Source organism: Herpailurus yagouaroundi, unplaced genomic scaffold (genome assembly GCF_014898765.1).
Source record: "Herpailurus yagouaroundi ecotype Mexico unplaced genomic scaffold, PumYag 213, whole genome shotgun sequence".
Classification (NCBI taxonomy): Eukaryota; Metazoa; Chordata; class Mammalia; order Carnivora; family Felidae; genus Herpailurus; species Herpailurus yagouaroundi.
Window position 1 is genome coordinate 7,075,385 of NW_024412444.1, and position 23,432 is coordinate 7,098,816.

The 23,432-nt window shown below is 40.2% G+C and overlaps 1 protein-coding gene across 4 annotated transcripts in view; it reads right to left on the reverse strand.

Moving 5' to 3' along the window:
- Positions 1–23,432, reverse strand: part of PTPRG (protein tyrosine phosphatase receptor type G) — a 722,691-nt gene that overhangs the window by 310,809 nt on the left and 388,450 nt on the right. The gene's annotated exons all lie outside the window — the stretch shown is intronic.

A 23,432-nucleotide genomic window follows, 5' to 3' on the forward strand; every position in this document is an offset into this window, starting at 1 on the left:
CTCTCAACCGGCTGAACCACCCAGTTGCCGTTGGAGGAATCAAACCTTAATGGAGACACACTGCCAACATATTTGCAGCAAGAGGATCAAACAGTGGCTGTGGAATCCCACTCAACTTGTGATGAAAAATATTTTCTTTTTAATGAATTCAGTGGATGCATTTTAAATTCCTGGCTAAAGGTTTGATGTCAGTGTAAAGGTACCCCTGGCAGGGAGGCTTCCACGAGGCACGTACAGGGTTGTGTGTTATCCTGGGAGTGGGCTCCTGTTTTCCCTGGAACATCCTATCACTAATACAATTTGTTGTTTATTTCTTGGTTTCTGTCTTCCCCATTAGTTCATTACTCTCTGGGAATAGGTTCCTTCTCTGTCTTGTGTTGTTTTATTCCTATGCCTAGCACAGGGTCCTACTTACAGCGGATTGCTAATACATATTTTTTTATGAATTAGAAGATGATTTTAACGAGTTGCATACTTCTGTCTGTCTTCCAATGACACTATGGTGCTATTTTGGTTTTCGTTTTATACTTTTTTTTTTTAATTTTTTTTTCAACGTTTATTTATTTTTGGGACAGAGAGAGACAGAGCATGAACGGGGGAGGGGCAGAGAGAGAGGGAGACACAGAATCGGAAACAGGCTCCAGGCTCTGAGCCATCAGCCCAGAGCCCGACGCGGGGCTCAAACTCACAGACCATGAGATCGTGACCTGGCTGAAGTCGGACGCTCAACCGACTGCGCCACCCAGGCGCCCCTCATTTTATACTTCTATCTGCTGACCTTATTAAGTCTCCCTGACTCAAGAGTCAGGATATCAACCTCAGAGATAAATACTCCTTCCTTTCATCACTTATATGTTAAATTAGCCTGAACGGGGATGAGATAAAATAAGCTGCAGGTATGTGATGTGCATGATGGAATCGTGTGCAAATTTAACAAGCCCACTAAATGCAATTACAGTTTTTTAAAGAAAGGAATGTGACAGAACTTTGCTTTCAACGCCTTTATTGAAGCATGATTATTTTTAAGGCTCTCTTCTTTTTTCTATGCTTTAACAGTGTTCTCTAATCAAAGAAGGTCAACTAAGGCAGAACAATAGTCTTGTTTCATCAACTTATCACTGGAGACATTTAAATATTGAACTGACATCTGCTCAGTATCAGGCACAGTGCTAAGAAATGGGGGCCAGCAAACGGAGCTGCCAGTTGCCCTGGGGTCTCCAGGGCAACTTAAGAGGAAGGTGATTCAATTTTCTCATCCACGCAATGGGAAATATTAGTGGTATCCACAATAAAGGGTAGTTTTGAGGATTATATGAGATAATCAGTGGATAAAAACCCAGTAAATGGTGGCTGCTATTTTGCCGTTGCTATTGTGTTATAAAAACATGTAGCAAGCCCTCAAGAACTTGACTATCTAATGGAGGAAACAAATGTGTAGTCCAACCAAGAGCTAAGGCAGGAGGATGAAGGCATTTTATGATATACAAAGAGAGAGGAGGGGGTCCTCGCCTCCCCAGGGGCAGGACTTTGAACTTGACAGTTTAGGGGAGTCACTCTTTGAAATGCTAAGAAGTTTACTAGGCCCTGGTACTTCCCATTTGTAGAGCACAAGAGTCAAAAGTACAGTTGATCCTCCCAGACTTGGAGTTTAATCCCAGCACCAGCTGGATTTAGTGCCTAGCTTTCAAAGAACAGGAAAGGAAAAGAGAAAAATAACAACTTCCCCATGGAGAAGCCTGGTAATCCCACCTTAACCAACGGTCACCTGGAATACCACGGACTATCATGCACATCTTGACAGATGTGATAAGAAGGGAGCATCACCTCTGTGGGATTCTTTCTAAAATTCCATAACCTCTGTCTGGTCGTGAGAAAAACATCAAACGAATCCAAACTGAGGAACATTCTATGAAATACTTGGCCGATACTCCTCAAAAGGGTCAAGGTCATGAAGACCCAGGAAAACCTAAAATCTGTCACAGACCAAAGACCAAGGAGTGGCGACCAAAAAAAATGCATTGTGGGATTCTGGATTAGGAAGTGAGACAAAATATAAAAATGAGTGTGAAAAGTCATGAGCTACGAATAAAGTTTAGCAAGTTAACAGTAACACACCAGCGGTGGTTTCCTGACTGTTCTTTGTCTATAGGGTCATTCTGTGGTTACTCTGAAAATAAGATGAAGAAATATAAATGAAACTACTCAGAAGCCAAATAAAATCTAAGTGTTGTTAATATCCAAATTTTATTGGATTTACTGTTACGTATCTGGGGGTAGGTCTATGGCCCAACAGATAAAGGAGATGGGCATTGATTTATAGATAATACTGGGATTGTTGTCATAACCTCTTTGCATGAAAGGAATTTCCACTGAACAAAACCAAAGGAAGAGAGAGACTGGCTTGAAGAAAACACAGCAAACGTGTGGGTGATATTTCATTATTTAAGCTTATATAAAAACGTTACAAAGTTGGAGAAATTCACCTTTAAAAACTATAGTTAAGAAGAACATTATTACTTAATTTACGGCTCATTTGTGCATTAAAAAAACCTGCTTTTACCTCCCTGGTGTACCATTAACAAGCCACTGTATTTTTCTCATTTTGAGATGCTACAATTCAGTAGACATCAGGAAGACATATTTCTACAGTAAGGCGAATAAATCACACAATTGGAGTTTAATTCCGACTTGCCTGTTTAAGGTAGATAGAATTCCCCACGTGAAAATGATGGCAAATACTGTAAATCTGGGCTCCTCTCTGAGACCCCACTTCATAGTGTTTTTTTAAGGCAGATTTAACCCACAGAACCTGGTTGACATGCATAAATTTTGGAACAAAACTAAGCTATTGTGTTCAAAGAAAATACAAATCCCAGAGAAACATCTGAATTTTGCCTCCCACGTCCAGCAATATAATTTGAAAAGTCCAATGTGAACCAATATAAATGTTTAGCAATAAGACTTTTCAACAATTTAAGTAAACTAACTCATTTAATTATTGTTCATTATTAACACCTGACTTGAGAAAGAAAGAAAAGTACTATTTTTAGAGCATATAAATCATACTTTTGTTTAAAAGCAAGGAATTTCAAATACCTAGGATTTGTGTTCCAAACGATGATTTCTTTAAATACCAAAGAGATTCTTTGCAGAAAATAAGCATACACCTTGAATTTATTTTACCATAATACATCCAAATAACGGTTTCTGTTCACTAATGAAAAGCCATTAAAAATAATGAATTCTGTCTAAATCTAATTAAAAACAAAACTAATATACATGTTATGTGCTGTTGCTAGTCAAATATGCTTATTAATGCCTCCCTCAAGGAACTTATATTAAAAGTATGACCTGAATCCAGGGTTATTACCCAGCATCTTGTGGTCTACTTTTAACCAACAGCAACAACCCAAAAATATTAGTATTCATTTTTTTACCTAATATTATAATTAATGCTTTTTCTACCAAATCTAAAACACATCTTAAAACTATTCCATTTTTTAATTAAAAAGCTCTGTGGGATTCAGCTTATGATTCTTTGGCATTCTCCACTACCAGTAACTTAATTACCTTTTTGTGCATTTATTGCTGGACATATGAAAAAAAGAGAAAGAAAGCGCTAAAAAGCATTCATATTGCTGATCCCCAGTGTTTTCCTTGTATTCGTGTATAATTATGAAGTTGTTCAACATTGTTCAAAGGAGTTTTCCAATTTTTAAGCCAGTTAAGAAAATGGAAATTTTCCTTCCGATGGACTAAAAGAGTTGGGCAAATTTTTTGTTTTCAAATTTTGGGTATAAAACCTTCATCCCCCTATTTCACATCAATGGTGTGCTTTTAAGGTAATTATCAATAACTAACCATAATACCAGATATAGTATCAGACAATAACACCAGACGTGGCAACTACATTATTCATTCTTTAGTACCAACTATTATTCATTTTATTTTGCATGATCTCTGTCTTAGGACTGGATGTTAAAACTAATATTAGGTAAAATGTGAAAGAGCACAAGTATTTAAAATGAAGGTCCCAGGGGCGCCTGGGTGCCGCAGTCAGTTAAGCGTCCGACTTCAGCCAGGTCACGATCTCGCGGTCGTGAGTTCCAGCCCTGCGTCGGGCTCTGGGCTGATGGCTCAGAGCCTGGAGCCTGTTTCCGATTCTGTGTCTCCCTCTCTCTCTGCCCCTCCCCCGTTCATGCTCTGTCTCTCTCTGTCCCAAAAATAAATAAACGTTGAAAAAAAATAAATTAATAAAATGAAGGTCCCAGACTCTAATCTTGATGCTGAAGATCTCTCTGGAGCCTAATATATTGTCCTTAAAAAAGAGGGTACTGCATAAAATGACAATGCCGGTGGTGACTACCCAGCAGTTAAGAGGATTGGGTGATTAATTAGTGATGTCTGCATGGGTATGTGGGATGACAGGAATAATGCATGCACTATGAGCACGATGCAATTCACAGACTAGGGAATTCTGAAGGTCCTTCAAAGACAAAGTCTATGATGATGCCTGTTTAGAAGTATCTGGGACTAAAAAATTGTATCTTTCAGGAGGAATCTACCCTCATCCAAACATGCAGTCAAAATTCCTACTAATAATGAAATAGTTGATTCACTCAAAATCTAGCAAGTAATGTTTAATTTTTTTAATCTTTATTTATTTTTGAGAGACAGAGTGTGAGCAGGGGAGGGGCAGAGAGAAAGAGGGAGACACTGAGTCTGAAGCAGGCTCCAGGCTCTGAGCTGTCAGCCCAGAGCCCCACAGGGGGCTCAAACTCACAAACTGTGAGATCATGACCTGAGCCAAAGTCAGACATTTAACTGACTGAGCCAACTAGGTGACCGGAACAAATAATGTTTAAAGTTGGGCCAAATTTATTTATTTACTTGTTTGTTTGTTTGTTTGTTTGTTTTTGAGACAGAGCACAAGTGGGGGAGAGGGGCAGAGAAAGAGAGAGAGAATCTTAAGCAGGCTCTGTGTCCAACGTGGAGCCCAACAAGGGGCTCAATCTCACAACCCTGGGATCATGACGGAGCTGAAATCAAGAGTCGGATGCTTAACCAACTGAGCCACCCAGGCACCCACAGGCAAATTTAAATTTGGTTTTTGTAGATACAACAAGGAATTGATTACAAAGAACATCTGAGATATTAACAAAAAAAGTCACAATTCTTACTGCCCAATGCCAAACATCTGAAGTGTTTATAAGCTACAGGTAAGTCTGCTCCAGACCCGAAGCTTTCAACCTTCCAGGGAAGCACTCAGTACACTTCACACGACAACAATCTTATCTTCGGGAATTCTGACTGCCTCCACAAAACTTGACATAAACAATCATCCAAGGATTAAAATGGTCACATGGCATAGTGGAAAAAGCACGGGGCAATGAGACTTGACATTTGAATTCTAGATCAAACATGGCCAAGAAGCTTTAACTCACATGTTAGCCTCAAATGACTCTACGATTATTTATCAGTAAAGTCCAGAACAATTAGCAATGCATGTCAAGCACACCAGAGAGGCAGGTGGTGACGGTCCTGCCACAATATTGCTCTTTTCACTCCATTCTCAACTCTGCAAGATAGACATGGATGTGGCAGTGGTCAAGCCTTAAAATGATTCAACTTCCTTACACATGAAATACTGGATCGTCTCTAAAACTTGTAAGAATTCTTTTGTTTTTTAGTGTTATTTATTTATTTTTATTTTAGAGAGAGAGAGAGCGCAAGCAGGGGAGAGGGGAGAGGAGAGAGGAAGTTTTAGGCAGGCTCCACACTCAGTGTGGAGCCCAACACAGGGCTCAATCCCACAACCCTGGAATCATAACCTGAACCAAAATCAAGAGTCAGAGGCTCAACCAACTGAGCTACCCAGCACCCCAAAACATGTAAGAGTCCTGAATTCACAAGAACAGTTCTTTTCACACGGAGGAAGAATGAGCTAGGTATATAAAATATTTGTTAATATCCTACCAACATTCACCCTCGCTGAATACATTCCTACAAGAAACCACAGAGATGTGATGAGCATTAAGTAAATTCTTACCGATAAAGCATGTCCAACAGTACTTGGCACATACTAAGGCTCAATAAACATGATTATTTATACTTTCTTCTGGAAACTACTTTCAAACCCTAAATTCTGGATGGTCTGACCCGGCTTCTGGCTCTGGAAATAATGTCTGATTGGTATTTGGCAATCAGCTTAATTTCATCCTCCTTGACATGTAATTGGCTTGGGAAGGGGTGTTAACCCAGGACTAAGCCAATTAGCACATGAAATTTCCCTGGTCAGAGGGAATGTTTTAGGTTGGTGTTATTCAATATGGGGCTCTGAGGGAAGATCTACCCTCCTCCCAGAATATGAATGAACAAGAGGAAGAAAGTGGACTGGACTGCAATGAAAGGGAAATCAACCAGAGGCTAAAGCTGGTAGGTAAAAAGGCAGAAGGAAAGAGGAAGGGAGGGAGGGAGGGAGGGAGGGAGGAAGGGAGGGAGGGAGGAAGGGAGGAAAGGAGGGAGGGAGGAAAGGAGGAAAGGAGGAAGGAAGGAAGGAAGGAAGGAAGGAAGGAAGGAAGGAAGGAGGGAGGAAGAGAGGAAACCTGATCAAACATTGCTGAAATTTAACTTTCATCTCTACGCTTTTCCATTTTAAATGTCTTTGTAGTTAAAACAGCTTGAGTATGCCTTCTGCTATTGGTGACTAAAAAATACATGATATAGGGGCTTCTGGGTGGCTCAGTCAGTGGAGCATCTGACTCTTGGTTTTGGCTCAGGTCATGATCTCACAGTTTGTGAGTTCGAGCCCCACCATCAGGCTCCACACTGACAGCACAGAGCCTGCTTGTGATTCTCTCTCCCTCTTTCTCTGCCCCTCCCCTGCTCACTCTCTGTCTCTCTCTCTCAAAATAAATAAATAAACTTAAAATACATACATATATATATGATATAATCAGAATATTTGTTTAAAAAGACAAAGTATTCAATGCTTTCTCATTCTTCACTAACATGAAAATGTTGAATTATAAAGATAAAAATCAGAAATGCTTGCTGGGTGGACTATCATAAAGGATAACATCTCCTGATTCCCCTTCCTTCCTGTGTGTCTAGCTCTCCTCTTTCCCTACACAGGAGAGGGATAAACTTGAGGAAGAGTTTAAAGATTTCATTTAGACAGAAGCACAGGGAACAAACTCTGAAGTCCGTGCTGTAAATTCTTAGTCTTGGGAACAGAGGGGTCAGGGGATAAGAATCCCCGAAAGCCCCAAGTGGAACAGCTGCCTCTCACCAAAGGCTTCTGCCTCAGACACAAGCCACAGCACAAGGTGTTAGGTAGGAAAGGTGCACTGAGGAGACCGTGTCTTAATCCCACAGGTCACAAAGGGGAAGGAGACAAAACTGACAGTTGAGGTCTGGCTCAGACCTCATTTCCTGTCTTGGGCTGGAGGGCCCTTTTTCTCACCATTACTTTCTCATCCAGTGTCATGACCCTCAGTATGTTATGGAGCACGGGTAGGAAGAGGAAACATTCCCAGAGTTTGGTGTTGGGGAGGGCTAACGGTCTATGTAACAACCCACCAACCTAAGGGCTGAGAGAAAAAAAACAAGAAATTAAAAACAGTTTTATGAGGCGAGGCATTCACTCAACAGCTGAGGGGCCTGGAGTGGAGGGGGTCTGTGGGACTGGATGGCACTTCAGAGGGTGTAGACAGGATGATTAACACGCTTCCTGTGGCAACTATAAAAGGAGGAATGTATGCTCTAAAATGTATTAACTATTAAACGCTATCTGGGGGAATGTCTAGACATAAAGCGACACATTTATGAGGTAAAGCCAAAACAACATGACGGATCCTGTGTCTGTCACACTGTGAACAGTTCACTGTAACTTGTACTTTTCTCTATTTCATTAAATTTATAGTGTAAGTAACTTCCCATAAAGGGTATCTAGAAAGAAAATTGGAGAGATTTAGCAGACGGGACAGTGACAAACAGAACATCAACTCCATTTCACCTAGTCAGAGGTGTCTCCGCCAGCTTAGTAATCACATCCAATTTCCGTAACCTTGTTTACTTCCCTTCCTTGTAGATAGTCCATTAGAAAAGAAGCTCCTTGATGTCAGATACTTGTCTATTTTGTTCATACAACACATAGAAGTTCCAATAAATAAGTACCTGTTTGAATGGACTAGGATTAGGTTGAGACTTCACCAAAACCTCAGTTATCAAGTTAAATAACATTTTAATGCAATCTTTTAAAGTTTAAAACGTACGTCAGCCATTGTGATGACAACTTTCTACGTTTCAACTTCTTAGATCCTTTCAACAACTTGTGTCAAGGATGTGCTCATTTCTCCCATTTAACAGATAAGGAAGTTGAGGTTTAGAGGCTAGGAGGCTTGCCCTCACATAGTAAGGGACAGAACAAAGAGTCAATTCCAGATCTATGGGACTGACCTACAAATTACAAGGGCTTGCGTAGTACAGTATGCAGGCCAAATCCGGCCCATCAGTTATTTGTGTAAATAAAGTTTTATTGGAACACAGCCACATTCATTCATTACATATTAGCTATGGCTTCTTTTATGCTATAAAACCAGAGTTGAGTAGTTATGAAAGAGACAACACAACATAAAATATTTGCCATCTGACCTTTTGTTTATAAGATGAAAGAATTGGCAGTGGTACAAATATCCATCAGTGGAGATGTGCTAAGGAAACTACATCCATTACTTAATACTATACAATGGTTCAAGAGTAGATAATCCTATTCAAGTATAAGTTCCAAACGGATCCAAGATTTAAACAATTAAATAAGTAAAGACAAAAGAAGCAGTTGCAGGGAAATCTGTAGTAGGAAAAGCATTTCTATATATCATGTAGTAGCCCAAACTCTGAAAAGACTGATGAAATCATATACGTTAAAGAAATATTTAATTTTCTGATTGCAGAAAGCACCACAAGAAACACAAAAGAGATGAACAGCCATCAAGACATTTGCCATTTATACCACAAAAGGGAAAATTATTTAGTATATATCTTCTTCGGTATATCGAGATTCTAGAAATCAATAGACCCAAAATCCCATATAAAAAATGGGCAAAGGGGGCACCTGGGTGGCTTGGTCCAACTCTTGGTTTCAGCTCAGGTCATGATGTCATGATTCATGAGTTCAAGCCCCATATTGGGCTTTGCACGCAGATAGCTGGGAGTCTGCTTGGGATTCTCTACCTCCCTCTCTCTCTGCCTCTCCCCCTCTCATGCTCTCTTAAAAATAAACTTTAAAATCAAAATAAAAATAAAAAATGGTCAAAGGATAAGAACCAAGAGTTCAAAAAAAGGAAATACAAATGGACCCTTAATGTAGGAAAAGTTGCTGTGCCTCATTAATAATGAGAAATACAAATTAAAATTTTATGGATGTATTTTTTCACCTACTAAAATCAGTAAACATCAAGATGTTTGATTACACACTATTAGCAAGGATGTATACAAATAAGCACTTTCATTTATGGCTACCGAGAGACTGATACAATCTGTATCAAAGAAAATTTGGCAATAACAATTAAAATAACAAACGTGCATTCCTTGGACCCTAGTATTAATTCCACAGATATATTTGCATTGGCACAAGGTTAAGGTTAGTCATGGAAGCATTGTTGGTAATATCTAAGACTGGAAACAAGATAAACATCCATCTCCAAAGGGATAGTTAACTAAACTAGGGGAAATCAATGCAATGGCATGTGTGGAATGGGAGACAACGAATAAGAAAAAGACAGCTCTTTAAAATGGTAAAACCTTCATGTTACTTTTTTTTAAAGAAAACTCTACCCACAATGTGGGGCTCAAACTAATGATCCCAAGATCAAGAGTCATCTGCTATACCAACTAGCAACCAGGAACCCCACAAGTGACTTTTTTTAGTGACAAAACTGATATATATTATAATATGATACCAATCTTGTTTGAAAAATGAGAAGGCCATATGTATGTATTTATTGTATGTACCTAAGATACGTTTGGAAGCATATGTAAGAAACCATAACACTAGTAGATGAAGAGGAAATAGGGATAGGAGATTTTTCACTAATTACTCCCTTATGACCTAGGAAGATATTTATTTTGAGAGGATGTATAGTACTTTTGTAATTGACAACAACAACAAAAAACGTATTTAAAAAATTGTGACACTTACACGTCTAAGACCTTGACCTGAGAATATTCTCTATGGACTCTGGAACGCCTTTGGTCTTAATACATTATGGAATGCACTCTCAACAGGGGTAATATTGCCCCAGTGAGTAAATGTTTGTTTTGGGGGGGGCAGAATATGTTACGTTTGTTTCCTAACCTTAAAGCACAGATATACATAAAACCCATGATGAGATATATAGTCTATGTCTATCTATGTTAGTAAAATTTCATGGGTTAGGTGTGATTAGGGCCAAATGTCTAAAAAGGCTGAGGAAGGAGGCAATAATAGAAAACAAGGTTTAGAAAGGAAGTACGTATTATGCAATTATGTGGGCAAAGAAGGTCCTCGGGTCTTTTTCTTGTGATTGCTAAGTGAGATCCTTATTAAAGCAAATATTCTACTTTAACCTTAAAATGAGATGAATACAGGAAGAGTCAATATCACTGAGAAGTCATTCCATTCCTGACTGTCCTCTGCACTGGCTGTGCCAACACTCAAGTTGTGATCTGAACAACAGTCTGTACAATGCTTCCATTTGGCTGCCCCACCTGTGGCTTCTCTACTACATCATATTTAATCTTTGCCCATCATCCCTGCCCCTCAGGAACTGGGGGGATCCTGATTCTGTCATCTAATCTCAGAACTCGGCCTCCCAGCAACATGCCATTCGCAAATTTAATAAATCCATCTCCTCCGTCAAGTTGTTGATAAAAATACACCAAAGGCCGTGACCAAATATAAAACTTTCCATCATGACAGTGGTGCATTATCCAGAATTCCCTGGGAAGAGCTTTTCAATCTACTATGAATCCTCATTGCTCCATCTCAACTCTGAGAAAATCATGAGACATTCTGTCAAGGCTTTCTCTGAAATCCGGTACCCATATGGGTTGCACTTGAAAATCTAGTAATATTTGCAACACACTGCAGAGTTTTAAAACAGGGAGCAACAAGGAACCTGCATTGCAGAAGATGAGAATGTACGAGGGCAGGACACTTGAATTTCCTCACCCTCGTTACCCACATCTGGCAGTGCAGGCATTGGATAAGTAAAGGTTGCAGGAGATAAACTGGGCATACAAGGGGAATATTAAAAAGAGCAAATCAGCAAAAACCCAGAAATGGTCAGCTCTCTTCTTTTTCACTCTGTCAACAATGTGTGATCAAAATAAAATGTCTGATGGAAAATTTCATAAACCTTAAGAAGCATTTATTTTTAGGAATGAAACCGATCACCAATGAAGATAATGTAATTATGAGAGTTATAGATGTGAGCTATTTCTACTGACAGTGAAGACAGGGGTCACCATTCCAAAAAAAAAGTATCCTGTAGAAAAATATCAATAATTTTATTTGCAAGTGGACTACAATTTCACCTCAGGATTTCATCTCAGGCATGATGCGGCAGTCCACCAATGGCCATGGTTCCTAAATACTGAACCAAAGGCAAGTGCTGGGCTTTATGTAGTGGAGAAGTTAAAAAAAATAAATAAAATCCACATTCCTGAGCTTCTAATATCAGCACTGAGTGGGGCCAAGGAAACTGTTTTGAGAACAGTGAAAACAGCCACAAACAGTCCTAAGACATGACAATGAGTACTGTTTCCAGACGTTGTGTGATGTGCTTTACAAGAATCGTCTCACTTAATTCTCAAATCCACCATAAGCTGTAAACTTCACTATTGCCGCTGTCATACAGATGATGCATGGAGGGTCTCAGTGGTCCAAGACCACTTCCCTAGTAAACAGCTTTGGACTTACCTACTTTACACCCATTCTTTATATATAGCTAATATTTACAGGCCACTGACAGTGGACCAAAGTCCCTGGGTTATTCTGTTGTTGTTTCTGACAATACTATTCCCATTTTATGGATGAAGGTATTATGCCTGCAAAGGTTAATTTGTTTCATATTTAGATCACACCGTTAAGCAAAAAGTGGAACCAATATTCAAACTCAGACACTTGGCTCCAAGGACTCCTCTCCCCCTTTAAATATCCTGCTATAGTAATATGTAAATGGGTAGAGACTTCTGGGTAGTTCTGATGTAAACCAAATCTGGATGTCAGTTTCAGCTCAGTTTGCATGGCTAGATCCAAAAAGCTACTCCACAAAGGACTGAATCTCTCAGCCAAGGCCATAGGTTAGGGAGAAAAGCCTACTGGTAGCTTTGACCTTGGCTCCTCATAATCAGAAAATAAAATATTTGTTTCTATCAAAGCATTAACATTTTCAATAAAACCATGTGTTTGTAGTTGGAGCACAAAGCTAAGTTGGCAGATAAAGGTAAATGAAGTGAGCTAGCAGGGACTTCTGTTGTCTTCAGACAGCCATTTACAGAAGCACAGAGGGCCCATCATTACCATACCAGATACCATAAACATTGCAGAATCAAGATGGAAGGAAAAGCCGATGGAAAAAATTACATGTACAACCAATTACAATCACACATCCATTTGTACAAAGAGGGTTTTCCCTAGTTAAGGTAACAAAAGATTTAAAAATATTTAACAACCATATTAACCCACTTTAAAGAAAACAGTGCTGAGACATCAGAGTAAATAACCGCAGTTAACGCTTAGATGAAAAGAAAAGGCTTGGCCATGGTGTGGCTGAATGGTGTTGGTTCTGTAATTCTTCCACTAGTTAAGTTATCAATACCATGAGGTATACTAGGTATGATATCCAGAAAGCAAAGCACAATTTTACAGTTGTATGGTGGGACTCCTATATCTGGGGCTCTTTCAAGAAAAAAGAAGAAACTAGACATTGTTTAGATAATACAATGAAGAATCATATCTGGCAAGATGCATTAAGAACGGGATTAAAAAGAAACTGAAGTAAGGATCCATGGGCTGTGACTAAGCAGGAGAGAGAACATACATTTCCCTTCTGAGTTCAAGAACTACAGCAACGCACGAGGTAAGTATATGCCAAAGCCCGTCCACCATATTGATGAACTTTGCTGAAATTGTTTTTAGTTTAGGAGCTCTCACATCCCAGAGAAAACGCTTAGTGATTTCCAAAACAGTGGGATCCTGGTTGTGAAAAACAAGCTCTCTAATTAGCAAATTAGAAGTCCCTTCCTTGCAGATAAAACTGCTAATGCAGACAAAGCCTCAGTATAAAATAATCATATTCAGAAGATGCTGGACAAAGAGGAGAAAATGTGCTCTAATCAGCTTTCATTCTCTTTGTAGCCTTCATACTCAACCATAGGACCACTCTTTAAGGGGGAATCTAGACTTTTCGAGTATCTAGGTTGGAGAGGTTGTTTTCATTTATTAGTGTTAAATATTCTCCCCAACTCCCTCCAAAAACACTGAACTCAGAGAAACAAGGGAAAACAAGGATTTGATCAAGCACAGACATTTCTTTAAGCAGTAGGTTCTTATCCATGCTTACTGGGTCGTACGAACAGACCTCTCAACCACTATGTTTCTGGGCAAAACTTCTGTACTTAATATCTATTCTGAATTTGTTTTCCAATACGTCAAACTAGGGCTGCTCCCCTCTCTTTGGGTATGATTCTAAAAAGAAGCAAAGTGTCAGGACAAAAAAGAGAAAGCAATCAAACTACTCCACTGGCTGTTCATACTCTATCAAAATTAGAAGCAAGTTAAACTTAACACCCATATTGCTTTTGGCCTCATTTCACCAAAAAGTCCAGAGCCCCAAAGGGCAAGCATGCTCCTTCTGAGACTGGGGTGGATAAAGGAATCATCACTACCTTTCAGCCTAACACTTCTCTGCAAGTTTGGAAGGCCAATGTTCTGAAAAACAGGTATTTATTCTGACCCCACATGACATCCTTGGTCAGAAGCTGCAGGTCCATATGGACGTTGAATCACAAAACCCTAGTCTTATATCTGTTTGTCTACTCCACATCTTTGCTCGTGATTAGTGAGCATCTCAGATTTCTCGTGTGCAAACCTGAAGTTCCAGAACTTTCTTCCATCCTGAACTTCATTCAGTGTGGTCTTCACTATCTTCCTAGCATCCTTCGAGTGCTCAGGACAAAAATTTTGGTGTCAACCCTCACACCTTCTTTATCTTCTTCCTCAGATACAGGAGGGGATCTTTGACTTCACCTTCACAGCACATCCAGAAGCCGATGTCTTCCACTGCTCTCACTTGCGCCCCAACTGCCATCATCTGTCCAATGAATCACTGCAACTGTCTCTACCCCTGACTCCTTGATTCTCCTTCTCCACCATCAGCAGCCAATAATCTTGTTAAAACATAAGCCATATACTTAAAACCCTCCCACAGCATCCTTCCTTATCCAGAGGAAAAGCCAAAGACCTGAAAAATTGTCCAAAAGGCACCACACATCAGCTTCCTGATCCCAATTACCTCCCTGACCACAGCTCCCACTTCTGTCCCCCTTGATCCCACAATATAAGCCAAATGGGCTTCTTTGATGTCCCTGAACATATCCAGCATTTTCCTGCTATCCCCTCTGCCTCTCCAGGGTAACAGGTAACCCCTCACCTCCTTGAGATCATTACTTAACTGTCACTTTTTCAAGGAGACCTGCTCCACCACTCAAATTATGTCCCTAACTCAATGTGATTTCTTCCTTTTATTTTTTTCCTCCGCAGCACTCACCTGTTAACATTTTACATAATTGTTTTGTACATTGCCGGCTATCTACTCACTGCCCCCAGTGGAATGCACACTCCATAAGGACAGTGGTGTGCCTGTTATGTGCACTGTATATATACACAGGTCAGTAAATATTCTTGCAAACATAAACAACAATGTGGTTTCAAATTAAAATAGAAAGGATTTGGGTTAACTGGGTGGCTCAATTGGTTAACCGACCAACTTCGGATCAGGTCATGATCTCATGGTTTGTGAGTTCAAGTCCCGCACTGGCTCTGTGCTGACAGCTCAGAGCCTGGAGCCTGCTTCGGATTCTGTGTCTCCATCTCTCTCTGACCCTCTCCCACTCACACTCTGTCTCTCTCTCTCAAAAACAAATAAACATTAAAAATTTTTAGATAGGGTTTTAAACAACTTTATTGAGGTTTACGATATACGCTTACATTCAAGCATTTCAAGCATATGATTCAATGATTTTTAGTCAATTTATTGAGCTGTACAACCATCGCCACATGCCAGCTGCAGAATGCTTCCATTATATCAAATGATTCGGAGAGAAATTTTAAACTGGAAAGTACCTACATTACCTCTCCCTTGTGATGCAAGGTAATCAAACTCATAGGAATATGGTTTTTAATAAAAGTAGCTTGGTCACGGACCACCGTTACTCAGCATTTTATGATTTCCTTTTGTTTCGAGACACAAGAGTTTTTTCGTTTATACACAGCACCACAAGATCAATAGAAATAACACATAGGTAGAACCTGAATCCTGCTCTTTTACCAGAAACACTGAGTAACAGACATAGAAAATCAATCTACAAATATGGGGTTCCCAGCATTGCCTCTACACATTGCGGGAAACATCTTCCCCTCTTGATATAGTACCAGTGGGACCCAGGTTCTGTCATGGGCTCTCATTCAAATATGCCCAGCTGTGTCCTTCCATGATGGTGAACCTTCAAATTAGCAACCTTCACTTTTAGAAACCAAGGACTCCTTGAAGCTACCACATGCTAATATTCAAATCACCCTGGCACATGAATAAACTAACAGCAGGACAGAAAATAAACAAAAAGTTAATCAGCATCAAACAGCTACCCTTAGGATTTCAGAAGGTTTCAGGAAACTTAGCACTACTGGCAGGTATAACTTCCCATACATGAGCTAACCTGGGTCCTATTCCTTTATTGGGGTTTTCTCCCTCTAACCTGCCAGTGCAGACCTACCAAGTTCAAAGCCAAGATTTAAGTTATTACTTTGAGATTTAGATCCAGCTCCTCAAATTTTCATGGAGAATTCAAAATAAATTCTAAACACCCACCTTAAAAATCACAACGAAGATACCACGAATAATCTACCTTTACTGTTAATTATATCAAACAACCCCTTCCAATCCCAAAGGTGTTTTCCCTTTGCATATTTAGGGAAAATCTGTTACACATTAACCACTAGGATTTCAAAACAACACACACACGGGGTGTCTGTCCTTTCAAATATTGCTTATAACTTACAGAGGCAGATATTAAATCAGCTTCTAAAAGTCGCAAACCTTAACACCACATTTGAAAATAAGGTGGTAGTGTTTTCTTCAGACCTCACTAGATGTTACTCTCTGTGGTCTGCATTTCTTCGTTAGTAATTCTTAAAAGCAAGGAAGAAAAAGAAAACACCTTAAGTATGGTCTTCTTAACACAAAAACACAGTCAGAAGTCAGGAGATGACAAAGAAGCCAAAATCATTCCTTCCTTTTTCACATGAGAAATGAAGTTTGTCAACACCATCCAAAAGTCAAGTCACCCAGATACTCCACGCTGGTGAGTCCAATTAACTTGAATTGACATTATAAACACTAACAACCGGAAGATACACCTCACATGGTTCCCCAAACTGTCATTTCACTAACTTGCTTAAGAATATTTACGATTGGAGTCAAATGAACAATTATCTATGCTAAAAAGAAACGACAGGAATCTAAGGCTGGAGATAGGCTGGCCTCAAAATTACCACCAAATTACTCTGAAATGTAATCCCCCAAACAATCTCATATTGGTTTCATATTAATTTGCACAACCATGTAAACAAATCTACCGCACAGATATATATAACTGAGGAGCACAGAGCCATGTACATCTCCCCACTGCAGCTTTCCGAGGAGAAAAACATTCTGGATCTTTCCTCCCCCGCGGCAGCCAGGAAACACACTAGGCCAGGTGGTTTGCTCCCCAGGTTGGCTATGTGCAGCTGGAAGATGCCACATGTTTTAGTCCTGGAAGGCCAGATGTGCTCACCAGGGGCCGCAAAGCACGTGCAAGATGGAGGGAATGAAGGGCACTGAGTCTGCATTGTATCTGTGGAAAAGAATCATTTCCTGATCACACGCCACTCACCAACTTGCCCATGTCCTGCCCCTCTCCTTCTTCGTCTTCTTCAGTACTTCTTCCGAGAAAGAGAAACTGTATCACGCAATTCAGCATTGGACTACTGTGTGCCCAACTGTTACTTCTTATTTCACGTATTTAATTAAAATTCCCCAAGAAGAATAATTAATTCACTCACCACACGTCAATAATCATTTACTACTCTTATTATGCATTCACTGATGCAAATATTCATTCCAGGTTTCTTCCAGGGCCCCTTTTTGCCATGCTCTGGTCCATAGTACACTGGAACACTACTGAGGGATGAGACTCTCTGCCACGATGGAGAACACAATTCCTGTGCATACAACCACCGCCAGCCTTGCTGTGGCTATCGCTACCTACCGTTAATGAACCATTCACTGAACAAGGCAACTGGCCTGTAACATTTCATTTTACTCTTCATCCCGTCCTGTGTCAAATATGGTATTACATTCCCATTATATAGACGTGAAAACTGATACACGAAGAAATCAAAGTCACACGGAGTTAAGAATACGAGTTCTGGTGAATTGGAGACTCATTTGTACTCTTCATCACACATGACATCAACTTTTCAATAAAATGTGCGGAGAAGAGACACCAGGTCTCAGAAGGACTTACGAGTTTAAATGAAAGTGAGCTGTGAGAATAACTAACCTACAAACGTTCTTGAAGGTGGACCAGCCATGGACCATCTATTTTCTTTGAGTAATTCCCCTGAAATCGCATCACCCATCCCTGGCAGTTCCACCACAATCATCCTTTACCATACCCTCCCTCACCACCTGTTTAACAGGTGAGGAAAGGAAAGTTGAGAGAGCTTAAATGAACAGCCCGAAGACAACTCAAAAATAGCACCTTGATTTTACCATGTTCAGAATTTCTATCAAACGGATGTTCCCACACGAGACACCACTAGTGATTTCCACCACCACCACCACCACCACCACAAGGGCAGAGTGCTCTTAGACAATGCTAGAGGCACTACAATTTAGCACAAATATTTTGGGTGGAATTCTCACAATATGTATTAATGTCTTCACAGGTTTCACAGTTAAGCCCAGGGAGTCCATATGTGGGAATCTAAGCACTCAAGAAAACCCAGTTCAGTAAAGAAAGACAGCGAGGCACACATATGCTTCATGTCCTTTGTCTTAATGACAAAAAGGGAATACCAACTGCCTATCCCAAAATGAGCCAGTCTCATCATCTGGTGGAGTAGAACGTAACTTGGAAACAGAGGCAACGATTACACCAAGCAGGAAAAGCACGATACGAAGTCAAATATCTACAATGATTATAACACCAGCTACAACCAAGAAGGTGTGACAAAATAAAATTCTTTACCTTTAAGGGGTTCATTTTAATAGCCAAATGCAGTACTTGCTCATGATCAAACAGTATCGATCACTTAGCTCAATGTCAGAAGCAGTTACTTCATGGAAGAATAAGATGTCCAGGGATCCTTCCATAATCAGACTCAACTTCAAATAAAATAGGCTTGATATATTCTAACATACCTATTTCCCATTCCTAGTTCTCCATGGAAGATGATGATCCTATATCTGAAGTTAGTCATATACATTTTTATTATTACTGAAAATACTTCATTTACATGCCCACTAGAGAAAATCTAAGAGCCATCTGTATATACACACATACACATGTATTCACGAAACACACACAATCTCTTGTTTACATATACATCTTTAAAAACATCCATTCGCTTTGACCCAAAATTCCACTTCAAAGAGTATGTTCCTACAACAATAGACAGGATACACAAGCTATCTTTTTTGTTTTTTGTTTTTTTAAGTAGACTTTATGTCAACATGGGGCTTGAACTCACGACCTCTAGATCAAGAGGCTCACGCCCCACCAACCAAGCCAGCCAGGCATCCCTACACAAGATATCTTAACCAATACGGAAAGAACTTGTTGAAGTTAGGTAAATTTATAATCAGTGTTCGGTGACAGTCATATGCATAAATCTGGAACAATGTTACTCACTTCTAATCAGAAGGCCATGCTTATCAAGTATTATGTCATTAGCCCTTTTCTGCTTTTAACTGTGTACCTTTCCTTCTCAGCCAGGGAATGAATTTAGACATCTACGATTCAGTTAAGACAACACTGAGGGTTTAGTTGCACCACTAATATTTGAAATGAGGCTTGAGACCATTCCTAAGGTGGGTTAATATTTCTTGCTACTTCTGACAAGTAGAGCAGAGATTAGCGAGTTGGAAAAGCTGAGATGAATTAAAAGTCTTGCTGATAACATGAGTAATAATACAATTTTTCTAATGGAGGTTTTTAACACTCCATTCTGCCTTGTTTGTTAGAAAGGCTTTACAGTTCAATGTGAGAGACAATCAGCAGCCCCCATGGGCGGGCCCACCTCCCTACTAGGAAAATGGAAAGAGGTCAGCCCCGTGATACCTGCCGTAGGCCTTGTGTCTGACCTCATAATGACCCAGGTCAAGCCCAGGCTCTGTATCACATGTTTGAATTACAGCAGAGGAATCACTTCCTCAAGGAAAACCCCCCTGGTCCTCCATTCTAGGTCAGGTTACTTTGCCATAAGCTCTGGAAAAACCACACTGCTTTCCTTTGGGACCACTAAACCTAGTTTCATTCATTCGGTTGGAAGAATGGGAGTCTACCGTGTTTGTGACAACTCCTACTTCCCACCAGAACCAAGAGTATGTTTCATGGCATCTCCAAGAAACATCTAAGAGAGAACACTGGCCATGGCCCTCTCCAAAGCCATCTAAATAAACATAGAAGCCAAGTGAAAGCAAAGTGTTTGCTATAGCCATGCTGCCACAAGACAAATCCTGCTAGCTCCAACATCCACCCAGAGTGTAGTGGCTGAATCTTCTATAGAAATTCTAGAGCCACCTGTCCATTTTGCTCCCCATTGTTTCCATAGAGTATAGCAGAAGTATCTCGCACGTAAGAGGCACCCAGTAAATCTTTCTTGAATGAATAAGTGAAAAACAAACTGACAAATGAATGGGAGCTAAGCCAGTGGCTCTAATCATCTTACCACATGTTCTTCTTATGAAATTGATGTGGCATTATGAATACCGAATCCCTGTCACATAACTCCACCGGTGCCACCAGAAGTCAACCTCCCATCAATGCACCCTACTTAAAACAGTGGTTTGGTTCACAGCCTAAACGTGCCATCAGAACAAGGCCATATGTGACCTTCTTGACATTCCCCATCCCCTGCTCCTCAAGATGACTCATTAACAGCCCAATGTTGGTGTCTCAAGTAATGTCTCATTCTCCAATGGCTGGTGGCTGCCTGTTTGCAGCACGGCCCGCTGCGCACACAAGTAATTAACTTGCAACGCTCCACTGGTTCTGACACATTCCACGGCATCGAAAATTTCACCAGCAGGTAGTTAAGCATGCAAGCTGCTTCCCAAGTTAAACTACGTAACCAAATACCACATGTAAGTGTCAGTCAATATGGAAGACCTTATTGACACGCAAGTCACATGTCAGGTGCAGAGGCCTGGTAACTACGGTTAAATCTCATTCCTTTGAACTCCATTAATTCAGAGTCGGTGGTAATGCAGACAGAGCTAGAACAAAGGCTTGCCTTTTGCTCTGGGACAGGTTTGCTTTGTGAGTCCTGAAAATACAACTCTATGGATGAGGTTCCCCTAAATGAGAAGTTCCATAAGGAAAGAAGAAGTGCATAGCCTAGTGATAAAGACCATGACTTTTAAAGCCAGACCACTGAATCTCAACTGTGCCACTTGGTGGGTGAGTGACCCTGGAAAGTATATTAAACTCCCTGCACTTCATTTTCCTTGTTTGTAGAAATGGGGATAATAATAGCACCTGCCTCATAGGAGTAGAATAAAGGGAACTGTTTACAACGGTGCCTTGCAAAGAGTGAAATACTGAGTATCATCTATTAATACTCTAAACACTATGATTACACTGTACAGAACACACAGGAGGCCCGTGAGATGACTGAGCATACCAAAACCCCTATTTTTATAGGTAGTAAACCCCTTTTTAGAAGGAACCCACTTAGGGGCGCCTGGGTGGTGCAGTTGGTTAAGCGTCCGACTTCAGCCAGGTCACGATCTCGCGGTCCGTGAGTTCGAGCCCCGCGTCGGGCTCTGGGCTGATGGCTCGGAGCCTGGAGCCTGTTTCCGATTCTGTGTCTCCCTCTCTCTCTGCCCCTCCCCTGTTCGTGCTCTGTCTCTCTCTGTCCCAAAAATAAAATAAAAAATGTTGAAAAAAAATTTAAAAAAAAAAGAAGGAACCCACTTAAAAACAACTTGTACATTTTCCTTTTTTTTTTTTTAATGTTTATTTATTTAATTTGAGAGGGAGGAGATTGTTCGTGCATATGAGCAAGGTAGAGGCAGAAAGAGAGAGAGAAAGGGAGACAGAGAATCCCAAGCAGGCTGTGCTGACAGCACGGAGCCAGACATGAGGCGCGATCTCACAAAATGTGAGATCATGACCCAAGTCAAAATCAAGATCTGGATGCTTAACCGACTGAGCCATGCAGGTGCCCCCAACTCGTACATTTTCTACTCATGAGTATGGGTCCCTCCTAAAAGCTTTAACTTAGCATCGTATTTATTTATCCTGGATTCTTTACTAAAGACACAATTATTTCATTTTAGCTAGATTTCTTTTTTTTAAAGCCTGAATAATTCAAACACATCTAATCTAGACTACATTTTCTTCTAAAATTCTAGGTCAGTGAGACGGTATGAGATCAAATGACAACAGTGTGGGTTGGAACTACCCAGCGACTCATCAAAAAGGCTTTAAAAAAGCAGAGAGAACAAAGCCTCAAGCTCAGGCTGAGCCACGCGTATAAAGCCCTGACACAACAAGGAAGGACAAAGGAACTATAATAAAAAGTGGAAAAAGGGGGTTGAGGCAATAAAGACAAGAGGAGATTCACATGAATGGAGAATTATTGGTTTTATAGGCGCCTGGAGAAACACAGAATGGGTCGTATCACTTTCCTTGCAGAGAAGGGCAGTTTAGCAATTTGGAACTCACCAACATTGGATATGGGGTTTTGCTCTCCAACTAACATTTTGCTATGACAAAGGCAGCAGGGGTGGGTGATTAACTCATAACCCCACAATAAATAAAGACATAGGATAATGCTGCCCAGGAGAGGATACCAAGCGGGGAGGGTACCACTCAAGAAAGTCCCCAGATGTACAAAAGGGATCTTCCCCATGACATTTCCTACATCATTCACCATTTTATATCTTGGTGAGGATTACGGATTAATTTTATCCTCTTGAAGTCATGGTTTATGTTATAAAGCCATCCTGCCAATATCTTTGGGAAAGTCTCCAAACCACTTTAGCGATTATAGAATAAAACTGTTCTCTCTGTCCCATCAACTTAGTTTTTTATTCCTGAAAAGATAACACATTAATCGTTGTGGTCTATGCCTCCTGAAGCAGGTTCAGCATGATATTTGCAATTCCATTTATATTTTAATATCTTTTTTTTAAATGTGTGTGTGTGTGTGTGTGTGTGAGAGAGAGAGAGAGAGAGAGAGAGAGAGAGTGCAAGCGAGCAGGGGTGGGGCAGAAAGAGGGGGAGACACAGAATCTGAAGGCTCCAGGTTCCGAGCTGTCAGTACAAAACAGCGGGGTTCGAACTCATGGACCTTGAGATCATGACCTGAGCCGAAGTCGGATGGATGCTCAACCGACTGAGCCACCCAGGTGTCACTCCCCGTTTATATTAATAAAGTTTGTTTTCCAGCTATTTATACGTTCCCTGGATGCATTCAATGAACTACTGTGGTTAAAGTACAGTATAGAATGCTATTTGAAAGAATAAGTGAAATCACAAAATTCATTTATTCATATGATTGCTTACTGTCTCTTCTCTTCATCTCCAAATTAGAACATGAGGACCATAAAACTATGAATAGTCTGAGTGGTTCTGTGTTGTTCCAGTCCCTAGATGACTGCCTGATATATAATAAGCACTCAAAAAAGATTAACTCAAAGTGAGTCATATATGCCTTACTATATACACATAAATGATTAATGTATGAATTAATAAATATATAGCATATTGATTAATCAATTAATAAGCTCACCAGTTTTGATCATACTTTCTAATGTGGGTATTTATGCTTCAGAAAAGCCAGATACACATGCCTAAAAATGAACCTTGAAAGCTAAGGAGAAGTTTCCTATGGA